Source organism: Scaptodrosophila lebanonensis, unplaced genomic scaffold (genome assembly GCF_003285725.1).
Source record: "Scaptodrosophila lebanonensis strain 11010-0011.00,11010-0021.00 unplaced genomic scaffold, SlebRS2 tig00000043-arrow-pilon, whole genome shotgun sequence".
Lineage (NCBI taxonomy): Eukaryota > Metazoa > Arthropoda > Insecta > Diptera > Drosophilidae > Scaptodrosophila > Scaptodrosophila lebanonensis.
The window spans coordinates 11,406,961-11,426,429 of NW_022060545.1; the positions used below are offsets into that span (position 1 = coordinate 11,406,961).

The window sequence follows — 19,469 nt, forward strand, 5'->3', positions numbered from 1 at the left end:
CAGCAATGGATATCAATTTCACTTTTGTGGAACTCAAAATACAATAACGGATATTGGTAGCAGCAGTATATAGCTTATTGTAAAAGTATATTGGCCTGCTACGTCTGGCCATTGAAACATTGAACTTAAACGGCCATTTAATGAAATATGAACACTTGGCTGACTGCACACGCCCATGGAAAGAGACGCAATGGACGCTTTTGGTCTCGCGTGCTTGAATGCCTTTAATAATTCAGGCGCACTCCCTTTAGTGCCTTTCACTCTCTCCAAATGTCCTGCACAGGACAATGTCCGCTAGTCGCGTGCATTAATGTGTGTATTTTTGTTTACTATGTATTATATATATACTATACATATATAGGTATATGTATGCATGTATACGAGTATCTAGTCACTTGCCACATCCCGACGCGTCGTAATTTCCGTCGTCACTATTCCTTTTTTCGTCTCACTAACTGTTTTCTATATTTTCCCGAATAGTCGTAAATGCGAGGCGCGCTCAATGACAAACGAAACCCATTTGAACCTGTTGCGGTTGCGAATGCGTTGATTTATGTATGGCCGTGTCGGTTCGGACCGCTCACCAAGAATATTATGAATATACATATATATATATATATATATAATAATATGTATATATGTATATGAGTAATCGGCCGCTTGCCGAGTGTCGCTCGTGTGCTATTTTATGGGGAAAGTGATGGGTGGGGAGGGAAGCGGCACAGACATTGGCGACGGCGCATTTGTCAGTGTATTGGTGGCTTGCGAGTCGTCGCCATCAGACAATCCAAATGAGTCTCGTGCTTAGACGTGGTCTATACGAGTAGCTTCCCTAAGTGGCAGTCGTTCTTCGTTTCTTCTGCTTTGTTTAAACTTACAGTCGCGCTACTTTAGTCGAGACGATTATGTAAGAAAATGTGACTAGTATCGTATCTAAGTCTTATGGCAAATGTGCATGTGCTGTGGATATTCGCTTAGTCGTCCACACATACATATGTACATATGTACGAGTATAAACATATATATGTATATACTAAACTTTTTGGTCGATTCCACTTTCTGTTTGTTTGCTTATTTTGATAAAATGGATATGTGTTTGGCCAGGGATCACTGTTAAGCTATTGTGCGCACAAAATTGTGGCCTTTAGAGCTTTCCCCCGGACCTTGGTCGCATGTGAAATGTATTAGCCGTAAGCAGCCCGACGATGGTAGGTCTTAATAGGATTCTTAGAACAATGTCTGAAGACAAATTGTGCTGAAGGGAACAATGTCTACAATTCAAGGAGCACCTTAAAGTACAACTGCACTACAAAAATGTGCCAAATGCAAAAATCAATTTTTATTTAAATTTATGCTCACAATTTTGTTTTCTTGCTCGCAGGTGAGTTGAACTTTTTAAATTAATGGGCCTTACTTTAAGTGGAAGTTGAAGAACGGACAGGTTTTGAAGATGTATGTGTATTCAGAGTTGAATTTTTTCGAATAAAACTATTTTACCGAACAGGCAATTAAAAATATTGTGCATATGTGTGACCGTATATATTATCAAGTTTGCATTTCTGTAGATGATAAATGGAATGATTGTTTTGTTGAGTTAAGCTTATGAGCAATATATAATGATTATGAAATATTTTGAAAATTTCAACAATATAGATTGCTATAAGATTTCCAGCATATACCCTTTGCCGAAACAAAAAAAAAAAAAAAAACAAATTTGTGGGCGTACTGGGACTAAACTAAAATGGTTTCGCTAATTACTTTTCTTAGAATTGATCTGATGAATTTTATTATGCACGCAAAGCAAAGTCAATGTACTTCAGAATTAGGTCAGTATTGACCAAATTCTGCAGCGTTGAAGGAGGAAATACATACTCATATGTAACAGACATAAATGGAATCGGATTCTAAAGCAGGGATGCATATATACTTTATTGGATCGAAGATGCTACCTTCTTGCTTGTTATATCTCTGATCCTGCACAACCCTGGTACCCTTTGTACCATTTAGGTGCAGGTTATAAAAGTAAATTACAATTTAGTGCTTTTTCTAATAGTGCTATGCCCAACTGAAAACAAGAAAGGAATGCTAAAGTCGAGCGGGCTCAACTCTTAAATACCCTGTATCACCCCTCGAAAAAAAAAATTAAAAAAGTAATTAATTAATTTAATTAAATATAAAATATTTAACACATGCATACAGACATAAGTGTTTATGCACAATTTCAACAGCATAGATTTACATCAGAATCTTGCTCTTGTACTTCCTGAGATACTTGCGTTCATACAGACGGACGGACGGACGGACAGACAGACAGGGCTAGATCGACTCGTCACCTCATGCTGATCAAGAATATTTATACTTTGTGGGGTCTGCCACGCCTCCTTCTGCCTGTTACATACATTTGCACAAAACTAGTATAGCCTTTTACCCTTTGGGTACAGGCTATAAAAAGTTAAGAAAAAATATTTAGAAATCTATTTAAAATCGCTCGCGTATTTTCTGTTAACAAATTATATGTACTTATATGTACATTTTAAAAACAGATTAGCTACGTAATTCTCATAATTTGCAACAAATTTGCGCTGAAATAATCTGAACGAGGCTTTAGTTGTAAAGCTTTTAAAAAACAGGTGATTTCCCGAATGACTTGCACCTAGTAAGAAAATAGTATAAATTTAGAAAATATTTTTGGATGATGTAATATTTCGCTAAAGAGGCAGTAGAGTTGGGAATGAGTTAGTGAGCTTATCAGCATTTATTTCGCTTTCACCGCACTTTGACGAATTTAATGACTAGAAATATTGCCTTAAAGCCCCATTAATATGCTGTTTTTATCTTACTGTAACCAATTCAACTGCAAAACTAATTTAGATATATTAAACGTGGGGTACTAAAGAAGTATCCAAAACTTTTGACAGATAATTTTTCGATAATTGTACTAACTATAACTACAGTTAAACAAAAAATCTCTTACATATGTATTGTTTTTAGGTAAACTAATTCTAAAAATGATCAAATTTTGTTTCAAATTTGTATCTTGAAGTATTTCTTTCCAAGCATTTTACTGAGGCTAAACAGATCGGCTGACGGCGTGTTATATGGATTTTTTTGTATTCTTTTTTGATAATTCCAACAAATATCACAATATATGTATACATGGGAAAAGGCAAAAATTAATTATAATATATTGTGTTTTATTAAAAAGACCTTGACATTTTTCCTTGTTATTGAAAAATGTGTATCGGTTTCGAAAATCTCGTCTACTTGCCGTATTAATTGTGGCTTAATACGTATATTATATAACTCCTATTTGCACGTACTTATAACTTGTTCTGCTAATCTATTCCCAATACTGATAAACTGACAAATGTATGTACGAAAAAATTCCACTTGAGGCTAGAACCATTAGATACAATCTCGGACACTTCACAGCACACCTACCACAATGAAAATCACAGATAATGCCAAACTCTATCAGTCATTCGTTCCATCTAGCCATCCATCACACTTCCCACTCAAATGGTGCAATATCTAGTTATTTTTTGGCAAACATTTTGCATTTATTTTTAGATAAGACCCATCAAATGATTCTTTAAAACAATCGCGTGACTCTTTCAATCGTCATATGTATTCATTTATATTAATAATGTGTGTGTCTGTGTGTGTGTGTGTATTTATTTATGTTCTGGAAGCATTTATTTGTCGGATAAAAACAAATAAATTTACACATTTTATAATGCCGATAACAGCTAGACGTACGGTCAGGCTATTAAGAAATTAGAGGAACCAAAATATACAAAAGGGGAATGTATGTTTCCCATAAACAAAAGGTGTTACATTTTAAAGGGCAACTTTTTCTACTCGTATACCCATATGTATGTATGGTGAAAATTAACGTGGTGATCAATTTTATGAGTTCATTAGCGCTTCACTGACGGCACTAACGAATGAGCGAATGAACGATCGGTCAGTCGATCGATCGATCGATGGATGATGGCCTGACTTAAATTTGATTTAAATTATTATTTATGTGCGAGTGTTAAAAATAAATGCGCGACAACTCAAGGTATTAGGAATGTAAGTATACTCGCAAATTTTCTTATCGCCCAAACAGACAGTAGTAGCAACTAATAACTGCAACTTAAATGCTTTAGTCTACAACAAACAGTTGACAATAATGTATGGCATTAGAGACCCTGTCAGGCATAAATAATTGTGCCTATTGTGTGTCAGCTTTAAATTGATTTTGTGCGGCCACATTTGTCAATTAGCGAACGCCTCAGTGACAAATCATAGCAATTATATAATTGCAACGCCTAGAAATGGGCGCTGGCCAATCTATCAGGTGAGCCAGCAAACGCAGTGAGGCAAGTCTCGTGCGCTTTTTTCATACCCTATACACAAAAATGCCTAAAAGGGTATACTAGCTGCTATATAATACGATTTTCAACTTTTTCAAAAATGTTGCGTCTTGAAAAAGTTTTCTTTTCTTCTGAACAGTAGTATGTTTTTTTTTTTTTAATATTATTACTTATTAATAGACTAGCTGTTCAACTGCTTAGCTGCTTAAATATTGATTGATTGATCTTTAATTATATTTTATAATAATTTGTTTGTTTGCTTGTATATAACGTTTTTTATAATAAATTTGTTATAGGCAACAAAAAGTCTATATTTAAATTGAAATTGTAATCTTTAATCAGTTAATCAATAATCAGTTAATCAATATTATATATTAGTATTTGGTATTTATAAGTTTTTTACAATATTTGAATATTGTATGAAAAAATAAAGCAGTTTCTAGTAATGTCGAAATATCAATAGTAGCATCATCGACAGTTGTTAATTGTAGAAAAACTGTACTGAAAAACTATTTTCGTATACGGTTCTTTTAATCAAAGATAAAGTTCAAAGAATATCGATGGTTATGTAAGTTTTAAAAGGCGATAGTTTGATATTATATATTGATATTATATAGTTTATTTACATTGAATGAAGTATGGGAAAGGACATACAATGTTCGGACTAGACGACTCTAGCGTTCTACTAGTTTTTTATCAGCTAGACTATTGGCAAATTGACCAGCTTTTGTAGCCAGTTTAATGCCTGATAATTGCATATATTTAAATTCGGCATGAGGTTTCGGAGAGTTTGCGTCCAAACGGGTTATACGAGCCAGCGAATCAGCTGCGAATTCTGCTTCTATGCTCTGTCGAGCATGGCCAGGAGTTACAGAAGCAGCACCGGCAGCGTCCGAGCAGGCACAATGATTCACGTGCTGTACGAAGAGGCATTTAGAAAACCTGTTTTTGTTTTTATTTTTTGTATATACGTGTATATGTTTAGTTATTGCATCAGGCAGCTGCAGCTACACGTAAAAATGCAACTGCAACTGAAAATGCAACTGACATTGAACTTGAAACGAGTTGCGGTACTCGACTGGCTGATCGGTCTGTCTTCCACGCACATAGAGGGTTGTGTTGGGCGTGCTTCCTATCCGTTATACTGGTCTTTCCATTAACCATATATTCATATTTATGCCTGTCGTTGAAAATGTCAGACATATTGTACAACTTCAGCGCTTGATATATGACGGCACTCAGCACTGAAATTATCGTTCAGTACGCTGCCACTGTCTGTAATTAAACAGAAGTGTGCCATATATATTATATAGCCCTACACTGATGGAGTGATATAGTCTGGCTCGAAATATAACACTGTGTTCATTAAGCTGAGTAACAGCGCAATACATTTCAATGATTTGTCTGCAATTGAACATTTTTGAAATTTCTATCAAATTGAAATTTGATTTTTCAATTAACACCTTGAAGATTACTTCTACAATTTTCAAAATAATAATGATAAGTAAGACAAACTTAAATTTCTAAGGGTGGGCAATATTTATACTCTGTTTGTTTTATATCGAAACTGAAAAGTAAAGTGAACCGTTTTAAAGGGAGAACAAGATTAGTACACATACAGGTATATTGCTATTAACTAATAAATTTTAAATTTTTCGCTATCAGTACAAAGATAACGGCTATAAAAAATAGTATTAAATTTATGTGTATCCTGTTCATTTGATTACGAGAACGTGTGAAACTTAAAACCCGTGCCAGCTCGACTGTTGAATACACTGTAACAACGCTTTTCCCTAATACAGCCATTAAAATGTGGACAGTATTGACGAAATTCAGTAGCTGGGAGAGGGTGGAAAATAAGAAATAAGAAAAAATTGTGTTGACTAGAGTCAAGGAGCGTTTACATATCAAGTTTGGTTAAAGTGGGCTCAGTGGTTTCCGAAATCCAGGCGTTCGTCCAGACGGACGGGCAAACGGACAGTCATGCTGATTAAGAATACTTGTATATATACTTTATGGAGTCGGAGATGCTTCCTTCTGCCTGTTACATACTTTCCACAAACCTAATATACCCTTTTTACCCGACGGGTAAAGGGTATACAAAAAAAGGTTGTCTAACCCATAATACTAATAATACAAAATAATATGAAAGTCTGTCGCACTTTATCTGGCCCGGTTGCGTTTGAGTTTGGCACTCTTTAGGAAAACACGATTGTTGCCGGAAAGTAATCTTTTTTCCGAAATTTCCGAATTAATTTAAATATTTAAACTTAAAATTTTGTCATAAATTATTGATTTGCAACATAAGGCTCATATCTGAGTTGCAGAATGGATTCAATCATATTTTATTACTATATAAGTGTTCGAAAAAAAAACCTAAACCGATGAAATATTCTTCATTTAGATTAATGTTGTAATATTGTTGTACCAGTTGCTAAATGCTATTACTGGCACTCCCCCAAGATATGCCAATGCTGGCTAGTTCCAAAGGAACTTTAATTTAGTCGCATGTAAGTATACATAGATCGGTGGATGTAGATCGGTCTGATTAATTCAAATTGCGAATTCTTATTCTAGGTATTTCTGCCAATAAACAAACAACTCACGCTCTGATAGCATCTGTTTTGCGTCAAGTAAAAGGCTTTTAATTATTTATAGAATTTTAGTTATTTTTTATAAACATGACTCTCTGATGTTTCAGACTCGTTACATGATAACAAATTGTCAGTTTCTCTGTCCAAAGTTTAGTTTCTGTATTTATTTGTATGGATCATTATTCAATGTCATAAAAGATTCTAGTACTAAAGTGCATTTTTCTAAGACACAGAATTTTAATAGATGAGCGGTCTTAAGTTCATTATCTTTCATTTAGAACTTGTTTTAGAAGTTTGAGGAAAACTAAAATGTATAACAAATTAAAGCTAATTTGTGCAATTTACACATTAATGTAGAGTCTCTATTAGCATGATTAAAGTATGTCTATTTAAATCTAACCGAGTTAAGTGTTTGAGGATCATGTTTGTCATATTTATTTTTCTAAATTGTCCCGTCATTCACATTCGAACTTTCTAAATGGAATCTACAATTACTTTATTTCTAGTAAACTCTCCACACCAATGCCAAGGTCAGCTGGTTATGTTTGTAATTTGAAAAAAAAAAAAAACAATTTTTTTTACAATCATATATAGTAAGTATTAGTACGTCTACCGATTATTGTATTATGTAATTGTTGACCTAGCCAGTTGAAAGTTGTTTGCATTTCCACTTGAATTGCAGCCGTTGGGCTTTAAATGCAAGCCCCTCTGCTATATGTTTTGTTATTTGAAGGATTTATGAGCGATATGTTTGATACTTTTGTATTAAGGGGCTTAGAGCACTTTGAAACTTAATTACACTGCAAACGGGTGAATAAAATACAACACAGCAGAAAACGAAACAAACAATACCAACAATAATGTAAACACAGTTTAAAAACAGTTTTTTTCTGTTGTTAACGCTTCACTGCTTTCATCGCACATGCGGCACAAAGTGCCATGGAAACCAATTCTGCGATTTAACAACAGCGGCAACAGCAAAAACACACAACTCCAATTAGACTACCGCCATGTCAGCAGAGGTCTGAGCTAATAAATCCAGAAAAAAATATTCCCCACTTCACAGTTCGTAATCCCACACCTAAAAAAAACAAAAAAAAGTCAGCCAACATTTACAAATATGGGCAATACTGGTTCACAAAAAATATTCTCCCTCCTGTTGTCCGAGTGAACACATTCAATTTTTTTACAAATTTAAGATTGTCTCTTAAAATGAAGTAGTTTCATTTTCCATTTAGTGTTTTTAAGTAACACGGATTCCGATTTTTCCAAACGTTGTCTTTTTTTTGCCCTAATAAACAGTTAACTTTTGCAGCAAAATCAACGACCAATTTTCAACTTCATATTTCTAAAGTTCGGATCCTAATTCCTTAATTCCAGTATATCTTACTTCAAACTATGTGACTGAATCCTTTCTGGTCACCGTGACAAAGGAACAGCAAAGGAAATTGAACATTTATGGGTTAAAGAAAATCATAAATCTAAGAATTAAACGATCTATGTTCGTTGCATATCGGTTTCAATTCAATTCCTATCGCGCTCAAGTTGATTATTAAATTTTTATAAAGGCTTAGGTCAGGCCGACGTCGATCCCATATTAGTTTCATATTTAATTGCAGTCCAATGGAACTGCAATTCAGAACTTGTCATCGAGTCCATTCACCTCAGCGCTCATTCCAACAAACTCGGTGATAAATATTTGCTTGTTTATTTGACAACAAATACAAATATTTTTCTTCGAGTGTATGCATTCATGTAACTAATATGTATGTCGGCGTTATTTCTTGTACCATTATTTTCGCAATTTTATTTAGATAAGCAAGTGCACGAATCATGAACAACAAAAAGAACAATCAATTATTCGTCAACTGATTTAAAAATAGCTCTGCTTATTGGGTTTCAATTTCAAAGAAATCTCCGTGCACTTGTCGAGAATTTCAATATTTGTTTACAAATACAAACACGTTGTATATATGGAGAGGGGTGCTTTAAAAGTAGTCATCATTTGCTCACTCGACCACAGTTTCAATAAATTGCAGGTACTGCACATTCCTCGAACACCAGCCAAAGGAATAATAAATAAAGAGCTAAAGTTGGGAGTAAATAAATAACATAATGTAACAACAACAAGAATAACAGCAAAAACAAACTTTGGGAGTCTTAATACTTTGTTGGCTAAAATTTCAATAAAAAAAAGAACAAAAAGAAAGATAAACAAATTGTAGTTTCCCATTGTAAAAACATAAGCACAACGCATTGTGTGCTTTTCAGGCAGGCATATGCACAGATATATAAGCATATACGAGTATATGTGCATACATATGTATGTGCGTAACAGATGACTAAAATTTGGGGGGAGTATCGGAAAGAGATGGGGGCCGGCCACAAGCAAATTATCGAACCATTACTCACCCACCAGGGTGTGAGTGTCACATACGAAAGTTGAGCGAGACGTAGACTCTCTTGGCTGTCGAAATGGTGCGACTAGGCTATAGGCTATAGTCGTATAGTTATAGACAGCAAAAACAAGAATAAAAACAGCCACAACAACAATATCAAGGCCACACGTGCGCGATTTGCAAGTTGGATTGGTAAAATGTTTGGCCTTTGGAGGTCGTGGAAGGGCTGGAGTCGCTTTTGGGTTCAGGCAAAACAAATTCACGCTGCGAACTGATAACGACAACAACAACAAAAAAGGTGGCTGAGAAAATTGTAGCCGGCAGCACAACACAACACAAAGGAGCCGTTGTCTTTTTTGTTGTTGGTTTTACAAATTTGCATAAAATGTGGAGATGAGTGCTGACTGATGGGGAACGTAAAATTCAACTTGAAATTGTGTTAACTTTGATTTGGAAACAAAATAAATTTGTTTATGCTTTTTGCAGGCATAAAAAAGAAGGGAAACTGGTTTCGATGGTTTCGGCACTTGTTAGAAATTTGGTCGTTAAATATGATAAGATAAGTTAATTTAGATATGTAGAGTGGTCTATTCCAGGATAATATCAAGCCTTAATAGAGATTTTCATTGGATAAAAGAAACGTTGAATTTCTATAATAAACATTCACAATTCTTAGAGTAAAATTTATACTTTACAAATTCATTCAGATTTGATAACCAGTCTTATAGACTGGCCTCAAAATAAAATTTATTAAAAATTATCATTAAAATATTTTATCAATTCTTTAATTGCAAATAAATTTAGCACTATCAGTTCTTCTTATTATTAATATATGCGGCAATATTTCTGAAGTTTTGTTGATAAAATTATAATATACAAAATTATTAGTCTCTGGCATTTTAATTTTGTATTATTCATTTGGATACTCCATATGTAAAATATCCTCTCCATTCTACTCTGCCTGAAATATTTGATGCGAAGGAGCTTCAACTCTATGTATAACTGATTTGTAATGATTTGATTTACATGTTTTCACCAGTTTCCCGATATCAGGTAAATATTGAGAAATGAATTGCAAACATCTATCTACATACATATATTACGATTCGAACATTTTCAAAAGTCTGAAGAAAGGTTACGAAATCTGCAATTTATACTTTTGGCTGCTGACAATCAAAGACGAAACGTCTTGTGTTATGGCTGTGGGCAGCCACCATTTCTGGCCAAGTTTCCATCAAATGCGAGTAGTGTCTATTTATTTTTGTGAATTATTTGTTTTTAGCATTTCGCGCATCATCGCGCATTTGACAATAAGCGCAGGGAAACATTTACTTTTCATGTTTCGCATTTTAAGTAAAATAAACGTTTGACTTTTTTTTGTGTTCTTGGCACTTGAACTTGGCCCGTGCACGAAATAATTTGAAAATGTGTTTTGAAAAATTCAGTATGGGGAAAAGTTTTGGGGAAAAGTCGCATCAGCGTCATAGACATGGTAGGCAACAAAATTTCACTTTAACGATCGCACAAAAATAGCCAAAAATAACAACAATTATTGTGGCAACAGATATGAAAAATATGTAGCTTATTACCTTTTTTGTAGATGGATTAAATTCAGTTTTTGTTGAAATTTTTGTTGCCTGTTAATTGTTTAATACTCCGGGAGCGTAACATAAGCTATAGTTGAGGTTCTTCTTGTTTTACAAAATTTTCCACTGTGCCAGAGGGCAAAATTTCATTGATTAGTGATCGTTGGCGGCTCCAGCGAAAAGCACAACAACAGCAACAATAAGAGCAGAAGAGAACAGCACAGAACAGAACGGAACGACATGAGAGAGACGCGGCAGGGTTGGCGAGAGAGGGAACGGTGACAGGCACAAAAAGAACGCGACGATAAAAACAACAACAAACTGCGTGACGACGAAGGCACAAAACTGATACAAAACACTGGCGGCGTTTGTTGCGTTTATACGTAAGTACGAGTATATCTTACAAATGGTATATACGAGTATGTATATATGTACATAGGTCTCTATGTATAAATTGCTATGTATTTTTGTTGTACTTTTTTTACGACTTTGTCTTGGATATTTTGCGCGCGGCGTTTGACAAACTTGAACTTGTTCTTTTTATTTTATATATGGTTGTTTTTTTTTTGGGCGCTCGTGCGTCTGTGTGCGTGCGTGAGTGTTGTTGGCTGCAGCACGTTTCTGAGCGCAATGATTTACAGTTCCTGCGGCCAGCACGTTTTTAAACGAAAACACTCAGTTGAAACGAGCGGAAAGTCGAAACAAGAGAGCAACAGCGTGGCAAATAGCGGCTGACGCATGCGCATACATACAAATATATGTATGCATGTGTGTATATATGTATATGTGTGTGTGCGTGTGTTGGCGAGAGGGTTGCTCGATCGGCTAACTGGCTGCCTGTCAGATTGTCTCGTTGGCTGTTTACAATGCTGGGTGTTCGCCAAATGCCACATGTGGTTGTTGTTGTTCTTCTACATATGTATGTTGTCAGTTCGTGGTAGCAGTGCCGCCAGTTCTTGAGCGACAAAAAAAGTTGGATAACGCTTTTAGATCTAAACTCACGTTTGTTTCTTTAGGGCATAAAGAATTTTAGTAAACACTATAAATCCTGGCAGTCCTAGAACTGACGGGAAAAGGCTAAATTGACAACACTGCCTCACAGTGAAGTATTCCATGAGAGAGCCTTAACGAGGAACAGAGAGAGAGAAAGAGAGCTCAGGCAAAAAATTAACGCACACAATCAGGCAAGTGCAGTTGGATTAACCCATGTGCGTCCCAAATCAATTAGCACCTGTGCACCCCAACATAATAACTGAACTTGACAATTTTGCCTGCGCCCTACACACAATCATTTTATTCACCATATCCATTATACTATATGCATATGTAGGGTTTTTTTTATCTATTTATAAGGCGCAAAGCACGCTTGTTCGGCTAAATATAACAGTGTTATTTGCTTGCGATTTGCACAACAATTGACACATTCCACGTATTGCAAATTTGATTAAACGCTCTAATTGCTCGATTTGCTTTCGCGTCGCACCGAAATATTAATTACTTTTTTCCATATCACCATCATCACTTTTCCAACGTCTACATGTCGAATTATTTTGAATTGCTGCGTTACTCAAGAACAAATTTATGACAAATAATTGATAATAATAATGATTAAGCACGGTCGACTGTTGTTGGATGGGTGTGGGTGTATTTATTGGAAGGTGGGGTGGAAAGTACGCATGTTGTGTGGTGATAAGCCACTGAACATTTAGCAACGCCTGTCATAAAATAATTCATTTTGAAACTTGGGTTATAGAGCAAGCATGTACGAGTATGTAAATATGTTTCGCATTAAAGTTCCAAAGTTGAAGTGTACGTTTACGTCATGACAGCCACACGGGCTTAATGACGTCAAATCGTAATTATTTAGACCCAAATTTAAAAAAAAAAACAATTATGGACTATTGATTGTAACAATTTATAGAGTACTGCTAATTTTACTACAAATTTTGCCATTATTTAAAAATGAGGTGTGAAATACTAGCGCGATATTTTAAGCACGCACGCTAATTAGTGTGAGATACGAATTTTCAAAGGAAAATTTATGGAAATAAGCTTGGCACAGATCTCCCAGTTGAAATGGCAAACACAGCCAAATGATAAGTATTAGATTATATCAAGTATGGTATTTACAAGGTACTCGTGCCTTTTCAAACAATTAAAAACCAATTATTTGATAACAGAGAAGCAAAAACAAGAGAGAACGCTACAGTCGAGCAAGACCGACAGTGTAATACCCTGTACCCAGGTAAACTTCCGTCACTGTGTTATATGCGCCCATAGCAGCAGCAAAAAGAGGAAGAAGAAGAGCGAACTTGTTGCTGCAGTTTGGGGGGGTTGTACTGGGGAGAATTTGTTTTGCTAATAACTTTTCTTAGAATCGACCGAATTGAATACAATTTTATACAACAGTAGACAATTATATATTAATTATGTGTGCAAAGTTTGGTTTAGGTAGCATTTGAAATGTGGACGCTATTGACGCTATTCTGTAGCGTGGGAAGGGGGGGAAATTAAAAAAAAAACATAAACTCGTCCTTACTCGGACCTAGGAGAATCTGGATGCCAACTTTGGTTATTCTAGCTTTTATAGTTTCTGAGATCCTTGCGTTCATCCAGACGGACAGACGGACGGACATGTCTAGATCGATTTCTCTCGTCATGCTGATCAAGAATATATATACTTTATGGGGTCGGAGATGCTTCCTTCTGCATGTTACATACTTTGCACAAACCTAATATACCCTTTTTACCCTACGGGTACAGGGTATAAAAAACAAAGTATAGTAATTAGTTGTTGGGGTTCAATCGCACGCCCACCCTCTAAGGGTTAATAATTGCGTCAGCCCAAAAGTATGCAACAAATTTGTGTGCAGCGCCTCTAAAAATCACTTGGCCTTGTGTTAGGTCATGATGATAACAGAAATCAAAAGTCAACAATAAACAACACGGAAGCGCTCAAATTTGAGTCGAAACTGGCAGAAGCAGGCGCTCTCGCCAGACCGCGTCGGGTGTGGTGAAAAGCTCTCGCAAAGCTTGTCCCAAGTATTTAGTCTCCTGTTGCTGCTGCCGACTGTCGACTGCCAACAACCGTTTGTCGCCTATTGCCTGTTCTTTGTTGCCTTGTTGGCCAGCAGCAAAGACTAAAACTTCGCTTTATCATTTGATTCACCTGTAAACTTTTACAATGTGCACTTCCGTCAGCCAAAACAGAATTTTCTTCTTCAGTTTTGCTTGCCATAACTCGCTGTCCATTTCTTTCATTTACGTACATATAACCGTAATGGGATGGGGCTAGTGCTAGGGGTGGGGGTGGGAGTGGGATTGGAGATGTTGGCAACAACTATGCAACAACTATCTTTTTTCAATTTCCCCGCACGGCTACTACCATTTATGGGGCTTGCAGCAGGGGGGAGGTTGATCTAAACTGGCAAGCCCATATACAACGGAAATGGAAGTTCTGTGTGTATCAGTATGTGTGTGTGTGTTTTGTTGTTGTCTTCGTTTTTTACGTGCAAGTGCACAGCAATAATAGCAACACTAACATAACACAGCTCCTTTGAAAGATGAGCAGCAAACACACACACACACACACACTGAGCTACCCTCTGAAAATGCCGTCACATCCACATGGCAGTTCCATGCACTTTATTTTTTGGGTTACTTCTTTTGGCCGGCTGGCTATTGCAAGTGTTGCTTTTTATGGCACTTGATGCCGCGCCAAGCTATTTGATGGGGCTGGGGAATTCCGGGTGGGGGATTAAAGGTGGCGGTGAAGCTTGAAGTAAAGGTGGACACTGGAGCTAGTGGTCAGCTGAGAACTAAAGCGACGGAAGAGATCGTGAGCGTGAAAATAAATAGCCCGTAATTGTGTGAACTGCTAAAGAAAAACTATTCTGCCCGGCACTTTAAAGAAATTGTTTTAAGCAGAAAGACAAACGTATAGAAAAAACAGTCGATTACTCCTAAAATCTCACATTTGGAAATGTTAAACAGAATCTTACTATTTAGGTGCTACTTTTACACCTAAAGAATATTTTACAGAAGAATTCACAATTCTTAAACAACAACTCAGGCAGTTTACGGAAAAATTTAGTTTTAAAACAAACGTAAGGAATAGGCTAAATGAAATTGTCTTCTTAACAGCTCACGCTTCTGAGGAATCCTAACAGAATCACCAATTAGGCACTTTAAAGAAATAGATTTAAGCAAAGGTATAATTTTTCTTCAAGCTTGAACAAAATATATATGTATTTTCGCAAAAATGTGTTTTAAAACAGTGTATTTAATTTTTTTTTTTTAATTTTTTGCCATTTGCAAACTTTACCAGAATATTTAATTTCAACGAAAATATCATTGCACAGAGGATTGTTTTTAAATGTTTTTTCTTTTTTATCACGATGTGGATAGCTTACCAAAAAGCTCACTATTTAGACACTTTCGGAATATACTGGTATTTAGTGTTAACAAAGGGAACTTTTATTATTTAAATTATAAGCTTTAATTCAGTACTTAATTTGTATATTTATTATATTAAGTATTATTTAAAGTATAAGCCTCAGTCCTCAATTGATACACCAAACTTTACTTTTCTATTACAAATTAAAGCTAATTCTTCTGCTCTCACTTCGTCCGATAAGCTAGCGATATTATCAGTTTTATTACGGTTGATTTCATGATTGTTCTTTAAAACTACAATGATATGGCATTACCAATAGATAGTGCTTTATGGATGGATCTAGTTTCTTATATTTTCTGCCTTTTTGGCATGGACAGCTTAGAAGCGACAACGTTTGACCTTCTACATACTACATTACTCCAAATGGTTATCCTTTTGAAAATGTTACTCCCACTTACAAAAGCCTGCCGAAGTGGAAATTCGAAACTTGTTTTAAATTACTTCAATAGCTTTTCATTCCCTCATTTGGTTTTGCAATGTCCCCAGAATTGCCTACGCTCGTAGATTTTTGCTCCATTTAGTGCCATCCCTAGACTTTTGGTCAGTTTGTTTGGTTTGTCGCACGTTAACAGTCCTTTCAGTTTGGTTTTTCACCTTATCCTCTTTTGTGTTGATTTTGTTGGTGTTGGTGTCTCAGGTTTTGCCAGTGGGGTCAGTGTAGGGTTTCATTTGGTTTCCGTTGATAAGAAAGTGCTTTTTAATAGCTGTCGAGATGCCGTACAATGTGGCTGCCTGTCTGTTTGTCTGTTCGTCTGTACTCTAGCCAACATATGCACATGCATACAGATGTGTGTGAAAACTTTGAGGGGACAGCCCATTCCCCATTCTCCTCCTCCCTTTACAGCAACAATCTGTTGAATGGCTCGAAGCTGTGAATAAACAAAGCAGTTAACAAAGTTTCTCTCTCGCCAATTCTCTTTAGATTCAAAGCTACGCTCTTAACTTAATTATTCTCCCAAAGCTTTGTGCGAGCTTTCTTTTTTCTGATATGGCTCGATGATCGTGCCATTCTAAGGTGCTCCATGCGTAGAGCCCAAAGTCGACTTATTGTAGACAAACAACAACCGTCCGTCGCTGTTGATGCTTTTGTTTAAAATAATAAAAATAAAAGATAAAACTTAACAATAGCCATAATAATAGCAATGACGTGAAAGCCAAACGCAAGCTTCGTTACGCGATCGGTTGAATGAAGGGTGCCAAAAGTAATATTTAATCAAGGTCGTCTACATTCCAGTAAAGTATTTACTGTTCAATAAAACAAATACATTTAAAAAGCAAACACAACTTAGTGCAGATAAATAGTGACCGAGTGTGCAAATAATTATTGAATGAATGATCCGTCAGCTGGCAGCAATACAGCTTTCAATTTAATTGCGACACCTGAAAATTGAAACCTTATGGTGTGTAACAGAGGCTGATAAGATAAGAGAAGCCACCTGATAACAGGTACAAGCAAAAATAAAAAATATAAATAAAAGTAAAAAAGGTGAGCAAGAAATTAGCATCGCGAGTGCTAAGATTTTTTTCCAGCTTGCATACATATGTATATCGTACTTGTTTGTGTGTGTGTGAGTGTGAAATTGATATGCAAATCTAGCGACTAACTGTCAAGCTAGTTTTTTACATACATATCCACACATACTTACTTACGTATTTAGATTTTGTAGAGCGAGAAAAATGTGCTCCAAAAAACTAGTGTCATTGCATTGTTTGCGCTTCAGTTGATGCGTGCACCTTCATTTCCACATCATCTTCTTCGCATTGGCTATAGTTATGCATATTAAATATCTAGGTGGAGCCAGCGATTTGCATGCAATATTTAGTACATACGTATATAAGTATAGATGCATGTACTCGTACGAAGTATGTATGTGTTCGAATTACTGACGAATTCAAAATGTTGAAATCTATCTAAAGCGGCTTATAAATTCGGCTCAATCATTTGGCCAACACTAATGCTTCAGCTGCTTAATTGACTGCTTAAACTAATTGCCTGAAGTTAGTCAGAGCTGCTAAGGCTGCCGGCTATGCACAGACAACACACACACACACACACACATATATACTTAATCAATTAATCAACATGTCTAATATTACGCATACGTCTGGTGTGCCCCAAAGGCTTGAACATACCAATACCATTACCTTTAATGCCATCATCAACCAAAGACAACGTGTAAATACTTATAACTACAAGTAGAAAGAAGTGCTAATCAGTACACGCACACAGTAGTCGGCTTTAGTTCTTTGACATTTACAAAAACTAGTGTTTTCTTTTTAATTTGAAATGGAAATTTATATTTGCATTTTTTGAAATGGAAATTAATATTGCAGTGAAATGATTGCAGCTCACAACATTCTAAATGTCTACAAATAGAATAGAATGCTTTTAATTCACAATCTCGATTTCATTTTCATATACTATGTGAATTGTTGAAATAAATACAAAGCTTAGCAATTATTTGTTTGGCAAGTTGGCTTTCCTGTTAAAGGGATTTCTTTTTCTTGTCTGTTTGGATAAAATGCCAGTATTTTTGTTGGCTTATGTAATAGAGCATACCTAAAATACTTGTTTAATAATTCAAAAAAATATGAAGACAAATGTAAAGGTGTTCCAATACTTTCAATTTTAATTTAAAAATTTTTTTAAACAATTGCGAGCATTTATTTTTATGCAACTGATATGATTTTTAAGCAAGTTGGCATTCCCGTAGTTCGCTTAGTTTTTCTCAATTAGGAAATTGTAATTACTCTTCTCAACTATGTATTTGAAACATTTAATTAAAATAAATGAAGGAATTTTCAGGCAAATAGTAAATTTCCGACTGCTAAATAATTCCTTAGTGTTATACTTAACCACATTCCTTGTCATACCATCCCTAGAAAGGTGTGTTAGGCCTAGTGTGTGAATATAAAAGGCATGGGTACACAGCCAAGCTCAACAACTTTGCAGCGTTTCGGTTCGAGTATCAAGCCTCAAACCTGGCCAATTGCGTAATTATCATAAATACACACACACACACGCACACATTCGGCAAAGTTTTTTGTTGATTCAAAGAATTTTTGATATACGCAAATAGGCAAACAAACCATTGCGTCGCGTCGGTTGTAATTACATATCTGTCTGTGACTTGATTATGTCAATTAAGTGTAGTTTGCACGAATCTCACCATAACTCCAACTTGCAGACAGTTACTATATAATTATATAGCAAATAAATTTAGCCTTCACTGCTCTTGAATAGTAAGTGAGTTTAAAAAAGACTGCATTCGTAACTAGCTTTTCAAAAGCAATTTATAATAATAATAATTATTTACCTTGGTAAAACACATAAGTGTGTGCAAACAAATTTTCAGGTGATTTAAAAGAGTTGGAAAGATTTTTTATGCCAGCATAAAATACTTATTATAAGCATTAGTCCATTTGTACAGAATTAGATTTATTACAAATTGTTGTTCACAATAATATGAACATTAATTATTACTATTTACTGATTAAATTGAAATTTATGTTTAATGCTCTTTATCTGTAGCTTTAAGTTTAAGACATTCTTTCACATTTGCAGCTTTATTTAAAATCAATGCCGAAAAGTATTAGTACTAGGTACTAGTGTTTGCTCATTTAATTAGTTTCAGTTCAGAAGTTTTAGAAATAGTTTGTCTGCCTATACTGTGCTTGGCCAAGAAATTGAGATAAACGTGAGCCAATAGTGGCACTAGAAATTATCAAGTGCTGATATATTTAATCGAAGTCATCTAGAAACAACTAGACAACTAAACAACCATTAGACAGTTCTAGGCGATGAGGTCCAAAATTGAAATTGTATATATTCCTAAATGATATTTTTTAATGAGCTACGAGATTGACAGTGGGGATTGGTATTTGCTGTTAATATCACCATCTCTATCTCGTGGAAGGAGAAAGAATTTTTGAAAACTATATAGAATTAAAAAACTGATGACCTTAGCCAGCAGTAGACAAAACTGTCAGCGCACTGATGGCTTCAAATTGATAAGCATTACTTAGCATTATATTATTATAGTCAGAGCCTGGTGTGGACCAAAGCTGCGTGC

At 35.4% G+C, this 19,469-nt stretch overlaps 2 protein-coding genes across 10 annotated transcripts in view; one reads left to right on the forward strand and one right to left on the reverse strand.

Moving 5' to 3' along the window:
• Positions 1–11,468, reverse strand: part of LOC115622893 (anion exchange protein 3) — a 36,495-nt gene extending 25,027 nt beyond the window's left edge. The window contains exon 1 of one of the 4 annotated variants that reach the window (XM_030517004.1): positions 10,944–11,468. The gene's annotated coding sequence lies outside the window, so the exon portion shown is untranslated. The remainder of the gene's footprint in view (positions 1–10,943) is intronic. The other 3 variants (XM_030517005.1, XM_030517007.1, XM_030517008.1) reach the window with 3 other exon arrangements.
• A 5,055-nt stretch (positions 11,469–16,523) lies between these two features.
• Positions 16,524–19,469, forward strand: part of LOC115622892 (serine-rich adhesin for platelets) — a 39,750-nt gene continuing 36,804 nt past the window's right edge. For 3 of the 6 annotated variants that reach the window (XM_030516999.1, XM_030517001.1, XM_030516998.1), the window contains exon 1: positions 16,524–16,882. The gene's annotated coding sequence lies outside the window, so the exon portion shown is untranslated. The remainder of the gene's footprint in view (positions 16,883–19,469) is intronic. The other 3 variants (XM_030516994.1, XM_030516996.1, XM_030516995.1) reach the window with 2 other exon arrangements.